This window comes from Theropithecus gelada, chromosome X (assembly GCF_003255815.1).
Source record: "Theropithecus gelada isolate Dixy chromosome X, Tgel_1.0, whole genome shotgun sequence".
NCBI lineage: Eukaryota > Metazoa > Chordata > Mammalia > Primates > Cercopithecidae > Theropithecus > Theropithecus gelada.
Window position 1 is genome coordinate 19111240 of NC_037689.1, and position 26870 is coordinate 19138109.

Below are 26870 nucleotides of genomic sequence, written 5' to 3' on the forward strand. Positions count from 1 at the left end.
AGATGAAAAGGCCTGGCTCCCGCCTCTGTCTTCCTCCACCAGCAGCCACATCCTCATGCATATTTGGGAAGACAAAAATACCTGGGCCAATTTTACCATACTAAAAAGGGAAAAGAAACATCAACTTTTCAACTCCCTATCATTATTTTAAATGGTGTCAGAGTCTCCCAAGTGGGAAATTCCAAATGTCCAAATCTGGACACTGTCATGTGTAGAAGAGAAACTGGTCATTGGCAATGGACATTGCTTTATTGAGCAAGAACTTCCTGGAGGAAAATTAGATGCCACAGATTCCTTTTTCTTCTTTTTCTTTTCTTTTCTTTTCTTTTTTTTTTTTTTTTTTTGAGACAAAGTCTCGCTCTTGTTGCCCAGGCCGGAGTGCAATGGCACAGTCTCGGCTCACTGCAACCTCCGCCTCCCCCGGTTCAAGCTATTCTCCTGCCTCAGCCTCCTGAGTAACTAGGATTACAGGCGCCAGCCACCGCACTGGCTACTTTTTGTATTTTTAGTAGAGATGGGGTTTCACTACATTGGCCAGAATGGTCTCAAACTCCTGACCTCACGTGATCCACCTGCCTTGGCCTCCCAAAGTGCTGGGATTACAGGTGTGAGCCACCGTGCCTGGCCTTTCATTGTTTTTATAGGGAAGGTTTTTGCTTTTACACCATAGCGTGGCAGAATGTGTTTTCTGGCCAGGGATTTTTGACTCTTTCAGCGATTTATTTGAAGTTGAAATAACACCAAAATGGAGAGAAAGTGGTTCAACTGTTCTCTCCCTACCACTACCCCAAAGCCGAAGCACAGGTAAGCGTCTGTCACCTTATACGTTTCCCTTCAGTAGAATTTGCTGCCTTTAGTTATTTGCATTAGGTAGCACAATCCCAGTCAATCCCTTTCATGGTGTAACATGTAGGACCAATCAAGATAGGTAGAAAAATATCTCAACAGGTTAAAATAAATGACAAGTTCTGTCTATGATTAAAAAACAAAACAAAACAAAAAAACTATATTCTGCACCAAAAAGTCTATCCCATCACTCCATGGCAGGGGTCCCTAACCACCGGGCTGAGGACTGCTACTGGTCCGTGGCCTGTTAGGAACTGGGCTGCCCAGCAGGAGGTGAGTGGTGGCCGAGTAAGCATTACAGCCTGAGCTCCGCCTCCTTTCAGATCAGTCGTGCCATTAGATTCTCATAGGAGCATAAACCCTATTGTGAACTGTGCATGTGAGGGATCTAGGTTGTGCTATCCTTATGAGAATCTAATGCCTGATGATCTGAGGTGGAACAGTTTTATCCTGAAACCATCTCCCCACCAGCCCACCTCCCCGTCTATGGAAAAGTTGTCTTCTACGAAACCAGTCCCTGGTGCCAAAAAGGTTGGGGACCACTGCTGTATGGTATAGTTGAGTCCTCCAGAGGAGAATACAGCTTTGTATTCCAGGCTTTGGCCCCACTCTGCTTCCTGCCACTCACCCTGCACCCAGCAGCCATAATGAGCAACTGCCCCAACATCCCACTGTGAGTTCCTTCTGTGAGTCTGGAAGATTGTCTCCAACTTCCCAACCCACTCCCAATGCATCCCCTCCATCCAGACAAGGGATCATTTCCTGACTAAGCCCATGCCCAGGCCAGCGGCCTCCCTGTCCCCATACCCACCTATGTAGGCACCCTCCTCCCAGTGTTCCAGGACTGGTCACTGCTCATTTCCTTCTAGACCGTGGCAAAGGGAAGGTGGAGAATATAGATTATTCATCTTGGAATCTGAGCAGCTAGCAAGGAAGCCAGCATGGAACAGTGATGAATAAATACTTGATGAATGAATGCATAAGTGAATGAATAAATAAAATAAATACATGAGTGAATATGACCTAGGGGCTTTGGTAAATGCCACATGAAGTTATTGTGTCATGTGATTGCCCAAAAAATGCTAATACCAAAGGCTTATGCTGTCCATTGAGGTGTGCGAACAACCTTACAACTTTAATTTCTCTCTTATTATTTAGTATAAGAACTATACATAAAGTTGTAATGTAAGTATTAATTGAGATTAATTCCTTTTTAATTTGTAGATTCAAATCAATGTGAATAGCTTCCATTTATGCTTGCCATTGCAGATTGCCACTCATGAATGCCCTTATCTGGCCCATAAACTGTGAGTCGCGGTCACAGGTGGCACCTGCTTGACTGTAACAGAAGAGCTGGAAGCCTGCTTCTTCCTCCACTGTCAGCATACTGTGACGCACTGCAGCTTACAGGTGCCTACTGATGCAGATTTACTGATCATATGACCTAGTTTTAACTTAACTCCCAAATGAGCCATGGAGCTTAAAGGGATTCCTGCGAAGAAACCATGTGTTAAAATACTAATGGCCGGGCAAGGTGGCGCACACCTGTAATCCCAGCACTTTGGGAGGCCAAGGCGGGCAGATCACGAGGTCAAGAGATAGAGACCATGCTGGCCAACATGGTGAAACCCCATCTCTACTAAAAATACAAAAATTAGCCAGGCGTGGTGGCCAGCGCCTGTAATCCCAGCTACAGGAGAGTCTGAGGCATGAGAATAACTTGAACCCGGGAGGCAGAGGTTGCAGTGAGCCGAGATCGCACCACTGCATTCCAACCTGGCAACACAGCGAGACTCCATCTCTAATAATAATAATAATAATAATAATAATACAAGCATGCCCGAACAAGATGGAGGCAGAGCAGATGTTTTGCCTAGTATGAGCTTTCTCAGCCACATTATGAGGCAAAAGCAACCATAATCTAATCAGATCTGAGATGAAACTGGCCCTCAAATTGAAGAAAATCAAAAGACAGTTTGAAACACGAGCTTCCAATCCCACCATTTTAATCAGCCTGGCCTTGAGTGTACCTCATATGTTGGGGCTATCTGGTGAACAGCAGAAGCCTCTAGAATCCAGTCCTTATCCATAAATAAATATATCGGATTACAAAGGAAACCAGTGACATTGAAAGCCTTATCAAATTATCAAAACAAAGTTGTGAGGCCGGGCGCGGTGGCTCACGCCTGTAATCCCAGCACTTTGGGAGGCCAAGGCAGGCGGATCACGAGGTCAGGAGATCGAGACCATCCTGGCTAACGCAGTGAAACCCCGTGTCTACTAAAAAAATACAAAAAAAAAAAAATTAGTCGGGCGCAGTGGCGGGCGCCTGTAGTCCCAGCTACTCAGGAGGCTGAGGCAGGAGAATGGTGTGAACTTGGTAGGTGGAGCTTGCAGAGTGAGACTCCATCTCAAAAAAAAAAGAAACAAAAATAAAAATAAATAAATAAAAAAGTTGTGATAGATTAGGAAGATAGGTGCTGTTTTATTAAATCATTCAATAACAAGATCCTGTAGCCGGTCTAATAACTATAGTCATGTATTAGTGTTGATGAGCATAAATGATATTTCAAGATTCTACAACAATGGGAATATGATTTTTGATTTTTTTTCTTTTCTTTTAGACAGAGTCTCCCTCTGTTGCCCAGGCTGGAGTGCAGTGGTGAGATCTCGGCTCACTGCAACCTCCGCCTCCCAGGTTCAAGTGATTGTCCTGCCTCAGTCTCCCGAGTAGCTGGGATTACAGGCGCATGCCACGACGCCTGGCTATTTTTTTTTTTTTTTTTTTTGTATTTTTAGTAGAGATGGGGTTTCACCAGTTTGCCAAACTAGTCTCGAACTCCTGACCTCAAGTGATCCACTCGCCACGGCCGCCCTAAGTGCTGGGATTACAGACGTGAGTTACCACACCTGGTCAGGAATATGATTTTGATCAGGGACAAATTCACAGGTACTGCTAATACTACTGTGGTTTGTTGCCTACACTTGTATTAGAAGGAAATGCCAAATTTCAGTTAGAGGCTAGTAAAAACGAAGATGTCATTTTCCCCCATGAATTCGATCCTTGAACCTCAGGTTAAGAGCCCCTGGTCTAGAGCAAAGTAAGGGCTATTTGTCCTGTCCCTCCCAACCTCACTGCCAGGAGTTCTGCTAAAAATCATTTTTCCAAAGATCATAACCAAGGCTGGGCATGGTGGCTCACACCTGTAGTCCCAGCACTTTGGGAGGCCAAGGTGGACAGATCACTTAAGTCCAGGGGTTTGAGACCAGCCTGGGCAACATGGCGAAACCCTATCTCTTCGAAAAAATACAAAAATTATAATTAAAAAATTACCCGGGTTTGGTAGCATGTGCCTACAGTCCCAGCTACTCGGGAAGCTGAAGTGGGAGAATCACTTGAGCTGGGGAGATTGAGGCTGCAGTGAGCCATGATTGCACCAATGCATTCCAGCCTGGGCTACAGAGTGAGACCCTGTCTCAAAAAAAAAAAAAAAATGCTGCGTGTGGTGGTATGCATCTGTGGTCCCAGCTACTTGGGAGGCTGAGGCAGGAGGATTGTTTGAGCCCAGGAAGTTGAGGCTGCAGTGAACTATGATCACGCCTACACAACAGAGTGAGACCTTGTCTCTAAAAAAACTAAAGAGTTAAAAATTTTTTTAAAAAAATTATAGCCAGCCTCCAACCGCATTAGCAGTCACACGTAACAACAATTCTTACAAACTGGCACAAAAACAGTCATGCAATATGCTCTTGTAACTTAGTGAAGTGCCAAGTCTCTGCCCTTAGGCATGCCAACAAGTACCTTGCACGAAAGGTACACTGGGCATAGATGTGACAATATTTATGTGGCAGGATTCAGCTAACCCTCCAGTTAGAACAGGTTCAATGTCTTCTGTTGGGTGGCAGGCCAAAGGAGTAAACAAAATGTGTGGCCTGGAACATGACTCCTGAGAGTGTCTCGTGTGCTGGATTCATAGATCTGCTTCTGACAATTGCAGACGTGGTAGTGTGGTATTTTAAGTCAATCCCCATGTCTTGAATGCCACTTGTTTTATCAATGAATATTATTTCTAGCTTTTTTTTTTTTTTTTTTTTGAGACAGAGTCTCGCTCTGTTGCCAGGCTGCAGTGCAGTGGCATAATCTCGGCTCACTGCAACCTCCGCCTCCCAGGTTCAAGCAATTCTCCTGCCTCAGCCTCCCGAGTAGCTGGGACTACAGGCACTTGCCACTACATCTGGCTAATTTTTTGTATATATATATATATATATTTTTTTTTAGTACAGACAGGTTTTCACCATGTTAGCCAGGAAGGTCTCTATCTCCTGACCTCGTGATCCACCCGCCTCGACCTCCCAAAGTGCTGGGATTACAGACATGAGCCACCGCGCCTGGCCTATTTCTAACATTCTTTATGCTAATTGGTGAACCCACTGGCATAGATTTATCTATTTGTGTATTTGAGAGATGGGGTCTTGCTATGTTGCCCAGGCTGGTCTTGAACTCTTGGCCTCAAGAGATTCCCCCTGCCTCAGCCTCCTGAGTAGCTACGATTATTGGCATGAGCTGCCATGCCTAGCAACCCTATGGTATAGATTTAGATAGCTAATGTGCTTGTGGTAGCTGTCTTTGAAGTGTGGATTTCTGATTTGGGCTTTTCAGATGCTAACTAAGCGTTCTTCATTAGGGTGTTTTAGTGTTAACCCACCTCTTCTACAGAATACATTAAAACAACAAAAATACACATACGTATCACACAATCTATACTGAAGTACTTCATTATGGACTGAACTATGTCCCCCCAAAATTCATAGGTTAAAACCCTAGCCCTAATGTGACTGCATTTGGAGACAGGGCCTTTAGGGAGGTAGTTAAGATGAAATGAGGTTGGCTGGGCCCAGTGGCTCACGCCTGTAATCCCAACACTTTGAGAGGCCAAAGCAGGCAGATCACAAGGTCAGGAGTTCAAGACCAGTCTGGCCAACATAGTGAAACTCTGCCTCTACTAAAAATACAAACATTAGCTGGGCGTGGTGGGGCGCCTGTAACTCCAGCTACTTGGGAGGCTGAGGCAGGAGAATCATTTGAACCCAGGAGGCAGAGGTTGCAGTGAGCCGAAATGGTGCCATTGCACTCCAGCCTGGGCGACAGGGCAAGACTAGGTCTCAAAAAAAAACAACAACAAAAAAATGAAATGAGGTCATGAATGGGGCCCTAATCCAAAAAGACTGGTGTCCTTAAGAAGAGGAAGAGGCACCAGAGAGCTGTCTCTCTCCAAACTCACAGACAGGAAAGGCCATGTGAGGACACAGTAAGAAGGAAGCCGTCTACAAGCCAGGAAGAGAGAGGCCCCACAGACACCAACTGTGCCAGGACATAGATCTTGTACGTTGAGCCCCAGAACTGTGAGAAAATATATGTCTTTTGCTTAGCCACCCAGTCTGTGGTATTTTGTTATGGCAGCCCAAGCCTTCTAATCCATAAAGTACAGACAATGTAATGATCAACTCACATAACAAAAATAGCCACAGAGTCTTGCCCTCTGTATTAGTTATCTGTTGCTGTGTAACAATATGACCAAACTTAACAGCTTAGAACAATCTACATTTCTGAGGTTAAGAGATCTGGGCACAGCTCAGATGAGGCCTCTGCCTAGAGTCTCACAAAGCTGCAGTTAAGATGTTGGCTGGGGCTGTTTTCATCTGAGGCTTGACTGGGGAAGGATCTGCTTCCAAGATCATTGGTTGTTGGCAGATATCAGTTCCTCGTGGTTGTAGGACTTTCTCTCTCTCTCTTTCTTTCTTTTTCCTTCTTTCTTTTATTTCTCTCGTTCTCTCTCCCTCTCTCTTTCTTTCTTTCTCTCTCCCTCCCTTCCCCTCCTCTCTCCATTCCTCCTTCCCTCCCTCCCTCCCTCCCTCCCTTCCTTCCTTCCTTCCTTCCTTCCCTCCTTCCTTCCTTCTCAGGGTCTCACTCTGTCATTCAGGCTGGACTGCAGTGACACGATCATAGCTCACTCCTTGGCCTCCTGGGCCCAAGTGATCCTCACACCTCAGCTTCCTCAGTAGCTGGAAGTACAGGTGTGCACCACCACACCTGGCTAATTTTTAAACTTTTTGTAGTGATGGGATCTCCTTGTGTTGCCAAAGCTGGTCTCAAACTCCTGGGCTCAAGTGATCCTCCCCTCCTGCCTTGACCTCCCAAAGTGCTGAGTTTATAGGCATGATCCACGGTGCCCAGCCAGACTTCAGTTTCTTGCAGCTGTTGTCTGGAGGCTGCCCTCAAGCTCCTTGAGGCCACATGGAATTTACCAACATGGCTGCTTGCTTTCTCAAAACCTGCAAAGGAGTGAGAGACTCCACCAAGATGGTGCTACACTTTTTTATAATGTAGCCACATACTCACCTGCATCCCATCACCTTTGCCATATTCTACTGGTTAGAAGCAAGTCACAGGTTGTGTCCATACTGAAGGAGAGAGGATTATGTATGGGCATGAATTCCAGGAGGGGAATCATGGAGCACTCTAAACATCTGTCTATCAAATCCTCCACCACCACCCTTTAAATCTGTGTGGGCCATGAGACTTCCTTTGGTAAATAAAGTACTAATAAAGTGACCAAAGCAGAGCCTTGAAAAGTGCTTGTGCATAGGGGCTTGCCCACTTGCCATTCTTGGAACACTACTGATGTGTGAATACACCAGAGCTAGCCTGCTGGAAGATGAGAGATGCATGGCATAGTCGCCCCAGCTGCTAGCCAACCAACCTCCAGATATGTGAGTAAGGCCATCTGGGACCAGCCATTCCCAACCAATCTGCCAATTACGCAGAGCCTCATGAATAAGACCAGCTGAGATCTACCCAGCCTGGTGCAGTGCAAGCAGAACCATGAGCTAAATAAATGGTTGTTGTTTTAGGCCAGTGAGTTTTGGGAGTGATCTCTTATGCCGCAATAGGCAACTGATACACTATTTAAACTAACTGGACTTGTGTCTGTTGTGGGCAACTGAACCAATCAAGGTCATATACCCATCTCAGAAACTATCACTGTGGCCATGGGAATGTGATACTTTGATTGACCAACCAGGATACATAGCTCACTCCGAGAGGTAAAACAGAAATAAGCTCTGATCAAAGCATGTGAATTGAGGTGGAAAGGATGGTTTCCCAGAGGAAAATTAAGGGACCATGACAGTTGTAAAATATGGCCCAAATTCTTTAACACCTCTGCCATCAAGAGGTCAGGTCTACGGCCCCTGCTGTTATGGACTGATTTGCACAACCCCCTCAAATTTATATGTTGAAGCCCTAACTCCCAGTGTGGCTATATTTGGAGATAGGGCCTTTAAGGAGATAATTTAAGGTTAAATGAGGTCATAGGATGGGGTCCTAATCCAATAAGACTGGTGTCCTTATGAGAAGAGGAAGACACCAGAGTCTCTCTCTGCATGCATGCAGGAAAGGCCGTGTGGCAACACAGTGAGAAGGCGGCCATCTATAAGCCAGGAAGAGAGGCCTCACCAGAAACCAATCCTGACAGCACCTTGATCTTGGACTTCTAGCTTCCAGAACTGTGACAAAATTACTATCTGTTGCTTAAGCCACCCAGCCTATGGTATTGTGTTAAGGCAGCAGGAGCAAGCTAGGACACCTGCCCCTGATGGATGAAATTCTGACCGCTTCCACCAACAGCAGAGGTGACACTCTGACCTCCAAAGCTGGGTAAGAAAAGGCCACACAGATTCTGCCTTGCTTGGAGGGACACTTACTCTCTTGCAGTCTTGAGTAAGAACTCCTTTGTTATGGGTTGAATTGTGCCCTACTAAAGATGTAGTGAGGTCTTAATCCTCGGAATGTGATCTTACTTAGAATTAGAGTGGGTAGGCCAGGCACAGTGGCTCACATCTGTAACTCCAGCACTTTGAGAGACGCAGGTGGGCCTATCACCTGAGGTCAGGAGTCCGAGACCAGCCTGGACCTCATGGTAGAACACTGTCTTTACTAAAAATACAAAAATTAGCCGGGCATGGTGGCACTTGCCTGTAGTCCCAGCTACTCGGGAGGCTAAGGCAGGAGAAGTGCTTGAACCTAAGAGGCGGAGGTTGCAGTGAACTGAGATGGTGCCACTGCACTCCAGCCTGGGTGACAGAGCAAGACTGTCTCAAAAAAAAAAGAAAGAGAAGAAAGAGAGAGAGAAGGAGAGAGAAAGAGAAAGAAAGAAAGAAAGAGAGAGAGAGAGAGAGAAAGAAAAGAAGAAAAAGAAATAAAGTGGGTACAGGTGCAGCTGGGACCAGCAAAGACCAGGTTATACTGGTGTAAGACGGGCCGTTAATCCAATATGACTAGTGTCCTCATAAGAACAAGGCAATCTGAATGCAGACACACACACACGCACACACACACACACACACACACACACACAGAGAGAGAGAGAGTCATGTGCTGAAGAGAGAATGCCACCCAAAGATGAAAGCAGAGAATGGAGTGATGCTGCCACAAGCCAAGGAATGCCTGGGACTACCAGAAGCAGAAAGAGGTAAAGAAGGATCCTCCCTTAGAGGCTTCAGAAGGAGCATGGCCCTGCTGACACCTTGATTTCGGACTTCAAGCTGCCAGAACTGTGAGGCAATCAATTTTTGTTGTTTGAAGCCACCCAGTTTGTGGTACTTTGTTACAGCAGCCCTGGGAAACGAATATGTCCTTCTAGCCTGAGACTGCCCTCCTGACGAAGGCACGTGCAGGTGCTCTGGTCAGCAGTCACAGCTGAGGCTAGGCGCTGTGGCTCACGCCTGTAATCCCAGCACTTTGGGAGGCTGAGGCAGGTGGATTGCTTGAGCCCAGGAGTTTGAGACCAGCCTGGGCAACATGAAGAGACCACCCCCTCCCCCATCTCTACCAAAAATACAAAAACTTAGCTGGGTGCAGTGGCGGACACCTGCAATCCCACCTACTCAGGAAGTTGAAGTGGGAGGATCGCTTGAACCTGGGAGGTGGAGGTTGCAGTGAGCTGTGATTGCACCACTGTATTCCAGCCTGAGTGACAGAGTGAGATTCTGTCTCAAAAAAAAAAAAAAAAAAAAAACCACAAAAGTCACAGCTGAGTCAGACCTTCAGCCAGGAAGGAAGACACCATCTTGGAAGCAGATCCTGCAGGCCCAGCTGTTCGACTTTTCTCAGCTGAAGTCCCATACATCAATGGGACAAAACCAAACTCTCCTCTCCATGCCCTTGCCAAATTCCTGACCATCAGAATTCATAAGCTGGTATTTTGGTTATTGTATGCCGGTAAGTTTTAGAGTATTTGTTATGCAGTGATGAAGAAGGGCAAGAGGTACTGTTACCAAAGGGAGGGGGAATGGAAGCTGCATAGGCAAAAACAACAGCAGTGAGCGTATTTTACCTTTGTTTCCACAGAAGGTGCTCTGCAAGATGTGGCCTGTAGCCACATGCTACTGCCACAACGTTCTTAGTTCCTTTCTCCTTCCTGGCTGGAATGGCAGGGCCAACTACGTGGGTGCCTAAGCCACACAGGGCACCACACTCAAAAGGTCCCCATGTTTGGTTGAAAGCTCTCCTGTTGCTATACTGAAATGCCTTTTTTTTTTTTTTTTTTTTTTTAAAGACCGTCTCGCTCTCTCACCCAGGCTGGAGTGCAAATGGCGTGATCTTGGCTCACTGCAACTTCTGCCTCCTGGGTTCAAGTGATTCTCCTGCCTCAGCCCCCTGAGTAGCTGGGATTACGCGCGTGTGCCACCATGCCCGGCTATTTTTTTGTATTTTTAGTAGAGAGGGAGGTTTCACCATGTTGGCCAGGCTGGTCTTGAACTCCTGACCTCGGGTGACCCTCCCACCTTGGCCTCCCAAAGTGCTGGGATTACAGGCATGAGCCACCTCGCCTGGCTTTAATAATCTTTTAAACAAGGGGCCCTGCATTTTCATTTTGCACCAGGCCCCACAATTTATGTGGCAAGTCCTAACTGGAGCCTGAGCAGCCATGTTCAATTACTGAACCATAAGATGACCTTAGGAATGGAGGACACGCACCACAGATTCCTAGAAGGATGTAGAAAATGTCTGAATCTGAAGCATTGCATAAAGAAGAGCTACCATATCAGTCTTGGATTGCCTTCCTCAGACTTTTATGTGACTAGATTTCTATCTCATTTAAGCCACTGTTATTTAGGGTTTTCAATCATGGACAGTTGAAACTAATCCCTACTGATAAAATGTAGGAATATGAACTCCGAGTCCCCCAGTATCCATTCTAGAAACATAGCTGTCGACCAGGCGTCGGGGCTCGTGTCTATAATCCCAGCAGTTTGGGAGGCCAAAGTGGGAGGATTGCTTGAGCCCAGGAGTTCGAGACCAGCCTGGGCAACAAAATGAGACCCCATTTCTACAAAAAATTTTTAAAAATTAGCACGATGTGGTGGCACGTGCCTGTGTCCCAGCTACACAGGAGACTGAGGTGGGAGAATCACCTGAGCCCAGGAAGTTGAGGCTGCAGCGAGCTGAGATCATGCCATTGCACTCCAGTCTGGGCGACAAAGCTCAGAAAAGAAGAGAAGGAAGAAAGAAAGCTGTTGAAGCAAAGACAATACTTCCCCACCTCCCTTGCAGCCTTGGGAGAGGTGGAGTCTCTCTCTCCTTAGCTGGCTTTGAGGAAGCAAGCAGCCCCGTGGGGAAATGGCATGTAGCCTCAAGGAGTTAAGGACAGCTTCCAGCCAACAGCCTAGTAAGACCCTAAATTCCAGGGTGTGGCCATAAGACTAAATTCTGGCCAATTGGATGCAAGCAAAAACTTCAGGTGCAATTTCCAGAAAGTGTTTTTAAATGAACATCTTGTGCATCCTTTTTTATCCCTTCCTCCTTCATGCTGGCTGGAATGTGAGTGTAATAACCAGAGTTCTGTAACCATCTTGGGTCATGAGCTACAGCCCCTGCTGAGAATGTCAGAGCCACATGACTGAAGGAGATTGAGTCTCTGACAACTTTTTGATGCCACCCTACCAGCTTTGGGTTGCCTGCTCTGGACTTCTCTTTAGAAAGAGAGAAATAAACACTCTTTCTAAAGCCACTGTTATTCGGAGTTTCCAGTCCCTTGTATCCCAAACGAATCCTACCTGATACAAATACAAATCTAGGGCTTTGGTCTCCTGAGGCTACAACTTAATTACAAATTAGTTCTCAAGTATCTTTAGGTTTTCTTATTTAGACAATAACTTTTTTTTTTTTTTTCTTTTTGACAAAGTCTCACTCTGTTGCCCAGGCTGGAGTGCAGTGGTGCAATCACGGCTCACTACAGCCCCAGACTCCTGGGCTTCAGTGATCCTCTGCCTCAGTCTCTCAAGTAGCTGGGACTACAGGCACATGCCACCATGCCCAACTAATTTTTTCATTTTTTTTTTCTTTTGTAGAGAGAGGGTCTCACTATGTTGCTAAGGCCGTAGATAATATCTTAAAATCTTGTGTAATACTTAAATTTTTTAAAGGAAGCTTAAGTAACATGGTAATGGGAACTTATTCAAGGGAAATAGATGATTCTTTTTTGTTGTTTTGTTTTGTTTGAGATGGAGTCTCGCTCTGTCGCCCAGGCTGAAGTGCAGTGGCATGATCTTAGCTCACTGCAGCCTCCGCCTCCCAGGTTCAAGCAATTCTCCTACCTCAGCTTCCCGAGTAGCTGGGACTACAGATACCCACCACCACGCCTGGCTAATTTTTGTATTTTTAGTACAGATGGGGTTTCATTATGTCGTCCAGGCTGGTCTCGGACTCCTGATCTCAAGTGATCTGCTCACCTCGGCCTCCCAAAGAGCTGGGTTTACAGACGTGAGCCACCGCCGGGCCAGATGATTCTTTAGTGACTTCTTCTGTCTGCCTGGAGGCTGAGACATGTGCCCTCTAGGCTTACCATTAACTTCTGTGAACACACTCAGCTGTGACAGCTCTGAGGGAACTGAACTCACCCACCCCCATATTAGTTATCTAATGCTGCATAACAAGTTGCCCAAAAATGTAGTGGCATAAACCAACAATAACAATGTATTCTATCTCTTAATTTCCGTAGGTCAGGAATTCAGATAAGGTACAGCAGGGATGGATTGTCTCTGCTCACAATGTTTGGGGCTTCAGTTGGAGGAGTTGAAGCTGGGATGCTGGATGATACATTTCCATCGTGGCTCATTCACTTGGCTGGGCATGAGGGAGGAAAAATGCAGTGATTAGAAGAGACTGAAAAGGGCCAGGCATGGTGGCTCACGCCTGTAATCACAGCACTTTGGGAGATTGAGGCAGGTGGATTGCCTGAGGTCAGGAGTTCAAGACCAGCCTGGCCAACATAGTGAAACCACGTCTCTACTAAAAATACAAAAACTAACTAGGTGTGGTGGTGTGCACCTGCAGTCCCAGCTACTAGGGAGGCTGAGGCAGGAGGATAACTTGAACCCAGGAGATGGAGGTTGCAGTGAGCCAAGATGGTACCACTGCACTCCAGATTGGGTGACAGAATGAGACTCCGTCTCAAAAAAAAAAAAAAAAAAAAAAAAAAAAAAAAAAAGAGGCCGGGCGCGGTGGCTCACATCTGTAATCCTAGCACTTTGGGAGGCCAAGGCAGGTGGATCATGAGGTCAGGAAATCGAGAATATCCTGGCTAACACGGTGAAACCCCGTCTCGACTAAAAATACAAAAAATTAGCCAGGTGTGAAGGAGGGAGTCTGTAGTCCCAGCTACTCAGGAGGTTGAGGCAGGAGAATGGCGTCAACCCAGGAAACAGAGCTTGCAGTGAGCCGAGATCGTGCCATTGCACTCCAGCCTGGGCAACAGAGCAAGCCTCTGTCTCAAAAAGAAGCCGGGCGTGAGCCATTGCGTCCGGCCTCAAAAAATTTTAAAACATTAGCCCAACATGGTGGCACATACCTGTGGTCCCAGCTACTCAGGAGGCTGAGACAGGAGGATCACTTTTTTTTGACTCAGTTTACACATTCAAACGTATCATCCAGAAACATACACTCACAGACCTCCCCCCTAGAATATTGTTTCACCAAATATCTGGGCACCCCATGGTCCAGTCAAGTTGACACATACAATTCACCATCCCACTGACCCCCTTGTACTCACTTGATTTATTCTCGGATATTCTTTTTTTTTTTTTTTTTTTTTTGAGATGGAGTCTCACTCTGTCGCCCAGGCTGGAGTGCAGTGGCGAGATCTCAGCTCACTGCAAGCTCCACCTCCTGGGTTTATGCCATTCTCCTGCCTCAGCCTCCCGAGTAGCTGGGACTACAGGCGCCCGCCACCTCGCCCGGCTAGTTTTTTGTATTTTTTAGTAGAGACAGGGTTTCACCATGTTAGCCAGGATGATCTTGATCTTCTGACCTCGTGATCTTCCCGTCTCGGCCTCCCAAAGTGCTGGGATTACAGGCTTGAGCCACCGCGCCCAGCCATTCTCGGATATTCTTAGCTTGGAGTACCAGTGTATCTCTTGCTCGTCCTAAATTTGATGTTTTAAGGAGTCCTGGCCTCATCCATATATAACTTACATGTTTCTATAATTTTATTGATGTTGATAACATCTCCCCTTAAATCTGATGGGAGAAAATAAGTAGAAGAAAAAACAAAGGAATGTTACAGTGTCCTGGTTCTCAATACTTTTTCTTAATAGATTTTGGGAGAAAATTATTGAAAAAATACCTTAATGGGAAAATAATAGTCTAGGGCAGGCTGGGAGAGACTGTGGGAGACTGTGGGAGGCCAAAGACTGTGGGAGGCCAAAGTGGGATGATCACTTGATCTCAGGAGTTTGAGACCAGCCTGGGCAACATAGTGAGACTCTGTCCAACAACAACAAAAAAAATTTCTTTTTTTTTTGAGACAAAATTTCGCTCTTGTCACCCAGGCTGGAGTGCAATGGTGTGATCTTGGCTCACTGCAACCTCCACCTTCTGGGTTCAAGCGATTCTCTTGTCTCAACCTCCTGAGTAGCTGGGACTACAGGAGCCCGCCACCCACACTCAGCTAATTTTTGTATTTTTTAGTAGAGACGGGGTTTTACCACGTTGGCCAGGCTGGTCCTGAACTCCTGACCTCAGGTGATCCACCCACCTTGGCCTCCCAAGGTGCTGGGATTACAGGCGTAAGCCATTGCGTCTGGCCTCAAAATTTTTTAAAAAATTAGCCCAACATGGTGGCACATACCTGTGGTCCCAGCTACTCAGGAGACTGAGACAGGAGGATCACTTAAGCCTGGAACTTTGAGGTTACAGCGAGCTGTGATGACACCACTGCTCTCCAGCCTGGATGAGAGAGGGAGATCCTGTCTCAAAAAAAAAAAAAAAAAAAGAAAGAAAGAAAGAAAAAATCTGGCCGGGTGCGGTGGCTCAAGCCTGTAATCCCAGCACTTTGGGAGGCCGAGACGGGCGGATCACGAGGTCAGGAGGTCGAGACCATCCTGGCTAACACGGTGAAACCCCGTCCTACTAAAAAATACAAAAAACTAGCCGGGCAAGGTGGCGGGTGCCTGTAGTCCCAGCTACTCGGGAGGCTGAGGCAGGAGAATGGCGTGAACTCGAGAGGAGGAGCTTGCAGTGAGCTGAGATCCGGCCACTGCACTCCAGCCTGGATGACAGAGCAAGACTCCGTCTCAAAAAAAAAAAAAGAAAGAAAAAATCTAAGGCAATGGTTCTTAAACTGTAAAGTGCATCAGAATCACCATGGGCTTGTTAAAACATAGATGTCTAGACCACATTTCTAGAGGCTCTGGTTCAGTAGGTCTGGGTTAGGGCCTGAGCATTCACCTGACATGGCACTCAAGGACCCAGGCTTCTTCTCTGTGGGTATTTGACCATTCTGTGCCACCTCAGAATTCAAGATGGCTGCCTGAGGCTGGGTGCTGTGGCTCACGCCTATAATCCCAGCACTTTGGGAGGCCGAGGTGGGCGGATCACCTGAGTTCAGGAGTTCAAGACCAGACTGGCCAACATGGTGAAATCCTGTCTCTACTGAAAAAAAAAAAAGAAAAAAAAAAGAAAAAGAAAAAGTTAGCCAGGCAAGGTAGCACACCTGTAGTCCCAGCTACTCGGGAGGCTGAGACACGAGAATCACTTGAACCTGGAAGGTGGAGGTTGTGGTGAGCCGAGACCACACCATTGCACTCCAGCCTGGGTGACAGAGCAAGAATCTCTCAAAAAAATAAAAAATAAAAAATAAAATAAAAAAAGGATACTTTCCACTCCCCAGAAGTCGGATGCAAGGCTTCCACTTATATTCTATTGGCCAGAATTTCATCACATGGCCACACCTAGCTTGCAAAGGAGGGTGGGAAATATAGGATTTTTTTTTCTCTCTCTCTAGGAGGCCATGTGCCAGGCTAAAATTCTATTATAAATGTGGGGAATGGGGAGGTAGTTATTTAGGGACAGCTAACGACCTCTGCCATGGGGGTCTTCCAGCTTGTTTGGAACAAGGAACAATTCATTCTCTATGTCAGTGTGTAACCTGGGCCTACCTTCCCTTCTGAGTCAGAGGCACAGTCCACACAGCTTAATAAATAGGATTCAGAGCCTTGAAAAGCCTGGTGACTAAGTAATTACTGGCCTGGCCTAAATCACATGTATCCCTTACTAATGGTAGGCTGGAAGGATGAAGATGAAACTCAAAAGCCAGGCCTGGGCACTTTTGTGTTCCCTCTCGCTGGTTTGGTTCATTGATTAGCCCATTAACTGGCAGAGGTCTAGGTTTCCTCTGGCTCCTGTCCCTCCTGAAATCCGGTAAGGACCAGATGTCAGCCACTTTCTCGGGGACGTCCTCTTGAGGAAATACCTGGAACTCTAGCAAATACATATAATTATACTTGCTCAATTTTAGAGAGGAGGTAGAATAAATAAGCTTTTAACAACCCCCATAATTGTGCCAGACTACTGAGGTTTTCTCGCCCACCAGCCCTGGGCTTCAAGGTGGAGGATGGGCCTTCACAGACTCTGCTGCTGAAAGGAAAAGGAGAACGTTGGACAGGCTTTTGTGGGAAGCAAAATGCTGCCAGGAGTTTAAGCCCAAATAGACATTTTCCTCAAATGTTTGACTCAGTGGTTTAATTTTTTTTTTTTTTTTTTTTTTAAGAGACGGAGTCTCGCTCTGTCACCCAGGCCGGAGTGCTAGAGTGCACTGGTGAGATCTCCACTCACTACAACCTCCGCCTCCTGAGTTTAAGCAATTCTCTTGCCTCAGCCTCCCCAGTAGCTGGGACTACAGGTGCACACCACTGTGCCCTGCTAATTTCTTTTGTATTTTAGTAGAGACAGGGTTTCACCATGTTGCCCAGGCTGGTCTCGAACTCCTGAGCTCAGGCAATCTGCCCACCTCGGCCTCCCAAAATGCTAGGATTACAGGCATGATCCACCAAGCCAGGCCAGTTTAATTTTTAAATACAGCTGTAGTTGGTAGAACTGGGATGCAAAGAGAAATTGCCATTCCCTGATTAACCCTTAGAGCCACTGGGTGCCATTATTGATTTGTTTGGTTGACCAAAATGCAAAAATGCTTTACTATGGGGCGTTGGGTGGATGAAGGTGGATAGCCTCAACATAAAGTACTTTGGGCCAGGCACAGTGGCTCACGCCTGTAATCCCAGCACTTTGGGAGGCCGAGGCAGGTGGATCATCTGAGGTCAGGAGTTCGAGACCAGCCTGACCAACATGGTGAAACTCCATCTCTACTAAAAATACAAAAATTAGCCAGGCATGGTGGTGGGCGCCTGTAATCCCAGCTACTCGGGAGGCTGAGGCAGGAGAATTGCTTGAACCCGAGAGGCGGAGGTTGTAGTGAGCCGAGATCACACCACTGCACTCCAGCCTGGGCGACAGAGTGAGACTCTGTCTCAAAAAAAAAAAAAAATAGAGAGTACTTTGGTAGTCTGCATATATATATATTCCCTTAGACGTATGTTGGTTATTGTTATTTCTCCTGACTTTCTCTCACCATCCTTGATCTTTCTCTCTTAAAGAATTTCAGGCCGGGCGCGGTGGCTCAAGCCTGTAATCCCAGCACTTTGGGAGGCCGAGACGGGCGGATCACGAGGTCAGGAGTTCGAGACCATCCTGGCTGACACGGTGAAACCCCGTCTCTACTAAAAAATACAAAAAACTAGCCGGGCGAGGTGGTGGGCGCCTGTAGTCCCGGCTACTCGGGAGGCTGAGGCAGGAGAATGGCGTAAAAACCCGGGAGGCGGAGCTTGCAGTGAGCTGAGATCCGGCCACTGCATTCCACCCTGGGCGACACAGCGAGACTCCGTCTCAAAAAAAAAAAAAAAGAAAAAAAAAAAAGAATTTCAGAGTAATGCTTTAAGTACTGCTTCAAAAAATTACAGTCTTATGTTTCCTAAAGTCTTTGATAGCTCTCAAAAAGAAGAGAAATAGGCACAAAATCTATTGCTCCATGATGTTTGCAATAATTTATCTATCATGTCATCATCATCAATACAAATGTTCATAAAGTGCCTACTATGTGCCTGGGAAATACAAAGATAAACAGGCTTCCAGCTAGCAAGGGTTTTATATTTTCTCTGTTAGTGGAAACATGGCATATGATCAAAAATAAAAAGGTGGCTGGGCGTGGTGGCTCATGCCTATAATCCCAGCACTTTGGGAGGCCGAGGCAGGAGGAGCACCTGAGGTCAGGAGTTTGAGACCAGCCTGACCAACATGGCAAAACTCCATCTCTACTAAAAATACAAAAATCAGCCGGGTGTGGTGGCACACACCTGTAATCCCAGCTGCTAGGGAGGCTGAGGCAGGAGAATCGCTTGAACCCAGGAGGCAGAGGTTGCAATGAACTGAGATCATGCCACTGCACTCCACCTTGGGCGACAGAGCAAGACTCCGTCTCAAAAAAATAAAAATACATAAATGAAATAAAAATAAAAAGATAAGTAGGTAGGTAGGCAGGCAGGTAACTAACAGTTGTCAAAACTATAGGTTGCCTATTTCATGGTCAATTATATCCTAGGCCTGTAACCCCACCCCCTCCTTCTTCCCCAGTAGCTAAGGCCAAATTTTGTTCTGGGGTTCACCTTCCAATGTGGTCAGAGAGGGCGACCTCTTCTCAAGTCATACGGGGGTGAATCATGCTTGGTCTAAGCCAACCATGGTGGCCTCATCTCCCTTACCAAAGATGGGTGGAGCATGGCCATGTGACCCAGTCCTAAACAACGGGACCTGAAGTAAAATCCACTAATACAGCACTCACAGAGAAGGCAATGCCAATCTCTCTCATGCTGAACATGTAGTGCCTGGAACTGCTTCAGCTGTGTTCAGACCATGAAGAGTCACCTCCAGTAAGCCAAGGCTAGCAGAGCAGAGATGGAAAGCCTCTTAGTTGCTAGAAGCCCCTGGAAACCATTCTGCCTCAGGAATTCTTTTGTGAGATAATAGTCTCCTTTTGGCTGGGCACAGTAGCTCATGCCTGTAATCCCAGCACTTTGGGAGGCTGAGGAGGGTTTCTTGAGCCCAGGAGTTCAAGACCAGCCTGGGCAACATGGTGAAACCCCGCCTCTACTAAAACCTTTTTTAAAAATTAGTCAGGTGTGGTGGTGTGAGTAGTCCCAACAATTCAGGAGGCTGAGGTGGGAGGACAACCAGAGCCCCTGGGCTCCTGAGTTGGAGGTTGCAGTGAGCCATGATTACGCACTGCACTCTAGCCTGGGCGACAGAGATCCCGAATCAAAAACAAAACAAAACAAGTCTCCTTTTCTTTTCTTTTTTCTTTTTTCTTTTTTTTTTTTTTTTTTTTGAGACGGAGTCTCACTCTGTTGCCCAGGCTGGAGTACAGTGGCAGCAATCTCGACTCACTGCAACCTCCACTTCCCAGGTTCAAACAATTCTCCTGCCTCAGCCTCCCGAGCAGCTGGAACTACAAGCAGGCGCCACCAAGCCCTGCTGATTTTTGTATTTTAAGTAGAGATGGGGTTTCACCATATTGTCAGGCTGGTCTTGAACTCCTGACCTCGTGATCCACCCACCTCAGCCTCCCAAACTGCTGGGATTACAGGCGTGAGCCACTGCGCCTGGCCAAAGTCTCCTTTTCTTTTTTCTTCTTCTTCTTTTTTTTTTTTTTTTTTTTTTTTGAGACGGCATCTCACTCTGTCGCCCAGGCTGGAGTACAGTGGCGTGATCTCAGCTCACTGCAACCTCTGCCTCCCGGGTTCAAGCTATTCTCCTGCCTCAGCCTCCCAAGTAGCTGGGACAACAGGCGCCCACCACAACGCCGGGCTAACTTTCCGTATTTTTAGTAGAGACGGGGTTTCACCGTGTTAGCCAGGATGATCTTCATCTCCTGACCTTGTGATCCACCCGCCTCGGCCTCTCAAAGTGCTGAGATTACAGGCGTGAGCCACCGTGCCCAGCCAAGTCTCCTTTTCTTTAAGCCACTTACTTTGGGTTCGATCTGCTGTGCCTTGCAGCTGAAGGCAGCCCATCTGATGCCCTCGCTGAACATACTAATTGCTTTAGAGATGTTTACCAATGGTGTGATCTCAGCTCACTGCAATCTCTGCCTCCTGGATTCAAGCGATTCTCTTGTCTCAGCCTCCTGAGTAGCTAGGATTACAGGCACACGCACACCACTCCGGCTAATTTTTGTATTTTTAGTAGAGACTCCTGGCCTCAAGTGATCTGCCTGCCTCAGCCTCCCCAAAGTGCTGGGATTACAGGCGTGAGCTACCGCGCCTGGCCGAGGAAGACATTCTTAAGCCCATTTGAGGGATGAAGCAATGGAGCCTGAGAGGTCAATACAATACCTGACCATCCAAGGTCACACTGGTGGAGCCATATTTTAAACACAATCAGTGCACCACAAATATGTGATGGGAGAATGGCCACCTAAGCATGGGGTGCGGCTGAGTGGTTGAAGGGCACAGCCCGTCTTGGGGCCCAGAAACACAATCCCGTGTGAGGCACACCCTGTCCCAATCCTCAGAACATCCCCTCTCTGCCCAGCCTAAGCATCTTCAAATGCATCCCCAACAACGTTTTTTTTTGTGTGTTTCACCGAAAATCCTCTAATCAAAATCCAGATTGAAGACCACCCTTCCAGCCAGGAAGTCCTTCCTAAACTCTAACCTCAGCTTCCCCTCTTGGAATGCGATTTGGTCCCTGACCCCAGCACACGACAGCTCTTCTCTCTTCCTCCTTTTTAGCAGGAGGAGGATACAGTTCTCTTGCACTCAGGACTCTGCCCTCTAGGCAGAGCCTCAGCTGTGAAAAGCAATCTCATCCGAGACAAAGGCTGCCCGGCGCGGCTCCGCGTGGCCGTCTGCACTGAGAGGCAGGGAGCTCGGTTTCAGGCGTCCTTCACGCTCCCCAGCCAAAGGGAAAGCCCACGCAGCAAAGTTGTGTTCGGCGTCCATTACATTATGGCACTGACTGTTCAGCAGGCACATTTCTCTCTGGCTGGCGATGCAGCTCGGAACCCAGCGCCGCCAGGCAGTCGATCCCCGCCAGCTTCCCTAGGGCGGTGTTCTAGGCGAGGAAAATTGCTCCCGAGATTGCTTAAGGCCCCTGGGGAAATGACAAGGAGAAATTAATCTTCCATTGCTAATCTCCCCACGTGGCTGTTGCCTGCAGGAGGTGGTCACCCGACCCCTGCCGGAGGTACCTAGATCCCTTCACACTGCCTCCGGTACAAACAAAATACTCACAGGTAGGTGTTGAATGAGGGAAACCAGCCCTGCAGTTTTAGGATGCACAGAGCACGTGTGGAGACGAAGAACGAACACGTAACTTCCATCCTCATCATCACCATAGCTAGTTTAATTAATCTGCACCAATGGCCCCAAGGACTAGATGTGATTATTCTCTCCATTTTACAGAGGAGAAAAATGAGACACAAAGAGGTTAAGTAACTTGTTCAATCCAGGCTGATTGGTTTGCAAATATATGCTCATAGTCCCAAAGCAATAGTGCCTCTCTAAGGCTAGGCTGTCTTGGGTGGCTTCTGTGTGGCTCCCCAACTAAACTGTATGCTGTTTTAGGGCAGGACAGGTCATCTGTTTCCTTGGTATTTCCCCCAGCTAAGAGTCATCTAGGTTCTCAGTAAGCACCAGTTAACAACTGTACACAACTCAGTCTAAAAAAGCCGGAAGCCTACTTTTCATGGGCTTGCATTCTAAGCCCAAATAAGACAGAAAGTAAAGAGGAAATATTACTCACAGGGGAATCAGGGTATAGTCCCCAAAATGTGGATAGATCATTTTCATTTTCCTTCAGGGCTTGCTCTCTTTGTAAATCTAAGTGAAAAAGAAGGAAATTGAGGCTGGAAAGTGAGTGAAGCAGGCCTCAGTCCAAAGACTTGCCAGTGGTCTGAAGCTGCCTGCATTCCTTACACTTGAAGTTCCAGAAAGCAGGAGGCAGACTGCAGCTTCTCCAGCCCTGCTAGTCACCCGGAGGCAGCATCTCCAGGGGGGGCTTGTACATCCTGCTGGCGAAATGGAATTCTGAGAGGGGAAAGAGGAGAACTGGGACTCTGCAGCCGAGGGGAGGCTGTGCTGTTCCAACATTTGCTGGCCTGTTACAGAGAAGCCTGACTCACTGGCTCCGTGACTAGGAAATCTACGAAGCAGCTTCCACTAACTCTGGCACCCTGAACAACTGTATCAGTTAAGAATGCATGGCCCAGGCCAGGTGTGGTGGCTCACACCTGTAATCCCAGCATTTTGGGACACCAAGGCGGGTGGATCACCTGAGGTCAGGAGTTCAAGACCAGCCTGGCCAACATGGCGAAACCCTGTTTCTACTAAAAATACAAAAATTAGCCAGGTGTGGTGGTAGGCACCTGTAATCCCAGCTACTCGGGAGGCTGAGGCAGGCAAATTGCTTGAACCCAGCAGGCAGAGGTTGCATTGCGCCATTGCACTCCAGCCTGGGTGACAAAAGCAAAACTCCATCTCAAAAAAAATAAAAGAATGTGTGGCCAGGCACGGTGGCTCACGCCCATAATCCCAACACTTTGGGAGGCCGAGGTGGGCAGGTTGCTTGAGCTCTGGAGTTCAAGACCAGCCTGGGCAACATAGTGAAACCCTGTCTCTACCAAAAATACAAAAAATTAGCCAGGCATGACGGTGTGCACCTGTGGTCACCATTATTCAGGAGGCTGAGGTGGGAGGATGGCTTGAGCCCACGTGGGGGAGGTTGCAGTGAGCTGAGATCACACCACTGCACTCCAGTCTGGATGACAGAGTGAGACCTCCCATCCGAAAAAAAAAAAACAAAAAACAAAGAATGCATTAGGGTGCAAGGAACCAAGAACTCTGTGAACATCATTCTGAACATGCGTCAGGGTTATTTTTCTCACAAAAGAAGTCCAAAATGATATTCAACAGATGTGAGTTCGGTGACTTAAAACATTAGGATCAGCATTTCTGTGATTCTTTTGGCCTCTCCTTTAGGCCCCAAGATGGCTGCTGTAGCTCTTGCACAGTGTGGTGTTATGATACATATTGGTTTTCATCCACAGATCCTGGCTTATAACTCCATCGCCCTTGCTCCAGTCTTTTGTTATAATGTTGGGTGTATTGGGCCTCAGGGGCAGGCTTCTGCCTTCCTGGTTTCCTTCCATCCTAATCTTTTCCTACCTTTCTGATTGTGGGTCTTAAGACTCTCCCATGACAGAGTGCCTCGCTATACCCTGGGGGAAGGGATGCTGATGTCATGAAGCTTTCATAAAAAGCCATGAGGACAGGGTCCAGTGAGCTTCCGGATAGCTGCACACATGGAGGTTCCTGGAGGGTGGCTCGCCCAGGGAGGGCGTGGAAGCTCCGCATATCTTCTTCCATACCTCGCCTGCGTGTCTCTTCATCTGTATCCTTTGCAATATCCTTTCTAATAAACCAGTAAACGTAAGTGTTTCTCTGAGTTCTGTGAGCCGCTCCAGCAAATTAATCAAACCCAAAGAGGGTGTCATGGGAACTCCAACTTGAAGCCAATCAGTCAGAAGTTTCAGAGGCCTGGATTTGCAACTGGTGGGGGGGGGGGGGGGGGGGCGGTCTTGGGGACTGAGCCCTCAACCTGTGGGATCTGACACTATCTGTGGGTAGTGTCAAAACTGAATTCGAGGACACCTAGCTGGTGCCCGCTGCTTGGTGTGTGGGGAAGCCACTCCCACATTTGGTCACAGAAGTCTTCTGTGTTGACAGTTGTTGTGGTGTGAGAGTAGAGGAAGAACATGGTTAGAGACAGTTTTCTCAACACACACGGTCAAGGCAGGAAGGGGGAGGGGGAGATGGGGCAGCAGCACCAAAAATATCTGTTCTTTTTTTTTGAGATGGAGTTTCACTCTTGTTGCCCAGGCTGGAGTGCAGTGGCATGATCTCAGCTCATTGCAACCTCCGCCTTCCGGGTGCAAGCAGTTCTCTGCCTCAGCCTCCCCAGTAGCTGGGATTACAGGTGCTTACCAACATGCCTGGCTAATTTTTGTATTTTTAATAGAGATGGGGTTTCACCATCTTTGCCAGGCTGGTCTTGAACTCCTGATCTCATGATCCACCAGCCACAGTCTCCCAAAGTGCTGGGATTACAGGCATGATCCACCGCGCCCGGCCACCTCTTTTCTGCCTATAGGATCACTTGAGGTCAGGAGTTCAAGACCAGCCTGGCCAACATGGTGAAACCCTGTCTCTGCTAAAAAAATACAAAAATTAGCTGGGTATGGTGGCGCATTCCTGTAATCCCAGTTACTCAGGAGGCTGAGGCAGGAGAATTGCTTGAACCGGGACCCAGGAGGTGGAGGTTGCAGTGAACCAAGATGGTGCCATTGCACTTCAGCCTGGGAGACAGAGCAAAACTCCATCTCGGGAAAAAAAAAAAAAAAAAAAACTGTACAAATTTTCCCTGTCCTCAAGATGGGCACAGACATGGCTTTAAGGCTGGAAAATCAAGAGACCTCTGGGTAGCAGTGCGGAAACCCTAGTGGGCTGAATGAACTGAACCGACTGAATGAACTGAACCAGAGACCATAACAGATCTAAAAGGGTCAGTGGTAAGAATGCACTGAGAAGAGAGGTTGTAGCAGATTGGATTCTGAAAGTGGCCTCGCCACCATATATGACCTCACATCCTCCTCCAGAACCTTGCCACTCCCTCCTCAAGAGGTGGGGTCTATTTCTCTTACTCCTTGAAATTGGGCAGGCCTTTGTGACCGCCTTGACAAACAAATGTGACAAAAGTGACACCACATGATTTCTGAGGGCTGGGTCATGAAAGGCAAATTGGTTTCTGCCTGGCTGTCTCCACTCTGTCTCTGTCCACTGACCCTTAGAACTCAGCTGCCATGCTATGAGGAAGCCCAGGCCACAAGCAGAGGCCATGTGTCCCAGCTGACAGCCCCAGAGGAGGTCACAGATGACAGTAGCATCAATTGTCAGAGAGAGCCCTCAGACGATCCCAGCACCCACCCTTCGAGCCACCCCAGCTGACACTACGTGGAGCAGAGATAGCTGCCCCCACCAAGCCCTGCTCAAATGACAGATTGTATGAGAAAAATCAATGTTGTGCTTGTTTTAAGCTGCTAAGTTTTGCGGTGGTTTAGGATGCAGCTGAAGATAGATACGTGGACAGGCAGAAGTCAGTGAGTACCAGTGGGGGCAGGTGAGTCCCTTTCTCATGCCAGGACCAGGGCTCAGCTTTTGATTGCCCCAGGGGAGAAGGGAAGGAGGAGGTGGAGGACAAGTGAGAATCCCATTTACCCTGGAAGGGACTACCTTTAAACTGGCAGCACTTGAGCTGGTTAGAATTGGCATGCTTACCTCTTCCATCATCGGTGGGAATGAGGACTCAAGAGCCAAGTTTAGTTTCAGGAAAATAAAGAGCATTGCTCCTTGCACACCAGGGTTTGTGACCAAGCAAAAATTCCTAGCCAGTTTACGACTTGAGGCTGGGGTACTTGGAAACACAGCTCTGATTCGAGCCCCTGCACAAACACTAAATTAGGGCACACCAGGCTAGCTCTGCATGGGCATTTTCAGTTGGAAACCATGATTTAGTGGTCAAAAGTCATGGGCCTGGCCGGGCACGGTGGCTCACACCTGTAATCCCAGCACTTTGGGAGGCTGAGGCGGGTGGATCACGAGGTCAGGAGTTCAAGACCAGCCTGGCAAAGATGGTGAAACCCCATCTCTATTAAAAATACAAAAATTAGCCAGACATGGTGACGGGTGGTTGTAATCCCAGCTACTGGGGAGGCTGAGGCAGAGAACTGCTTGAACCCGGGAGGCGGAGGTTGCAGTGAGCTGAGATCTCGCCACTGCACTCCAGCCTGGGCGAAAGAGTGAGACTCCATTTCAAAAAAAAGAAAAAAGAAAAAAAAAAAAAACCAGTAATGGGCCCGGGAAGGAAGTGGGCATCTAAGTTCATTCCTCTACTACCCCCAGCCCACTTGAGGCTTCTCAGGGGAAGGATTAGTGTTGGGCCAAGGCTCGATCTCCATGAAGAGCCCCATCCTCATGCCATTCCCAGGGTGTGCACTGCTAGGGCCAGGGCTGCAGGAAATCTCTGGTTGCAACAGAGCGGGAGAAGGTGCACGGGGCCGGGGGCTAGGCTAGACCTCTTCTGCACAGTCTTGCTGCAGCTCCACCTGTTTATATCTCTTCTTCTTGGCAGCTGCTCAGAGGGTCACATGCCAGCCTTGTCGCTTTGTGGACAATTCAGGCAGAAGGCGACAGGATGGGCCAGCTGTGCCTCCAGGCATCTCCAGCCTTCCAACCCTGAGACACATGTTTTATGACTCAAGAGTTTTGGGAAGACAATCTTGCCTCAAATATTCCTGTTGCAATCTACATCTCAAATTTTCACAAAACCTATTTTTTATTTTGAGATACCTGAAACAGCGAATCTGTCCCCAAATGTCTTTGGAACTTTCTGGCTTACTCTGTCCAAGTTGAGCAGTGCTGTGTTTTTCTTCTTTTCTTAAACAAATTAGGTGCATATTCTCAGGAATAACACATGGTTGCCATTAAGGCTTGTGATGTTTGGGGTTTGGTGCAAACCC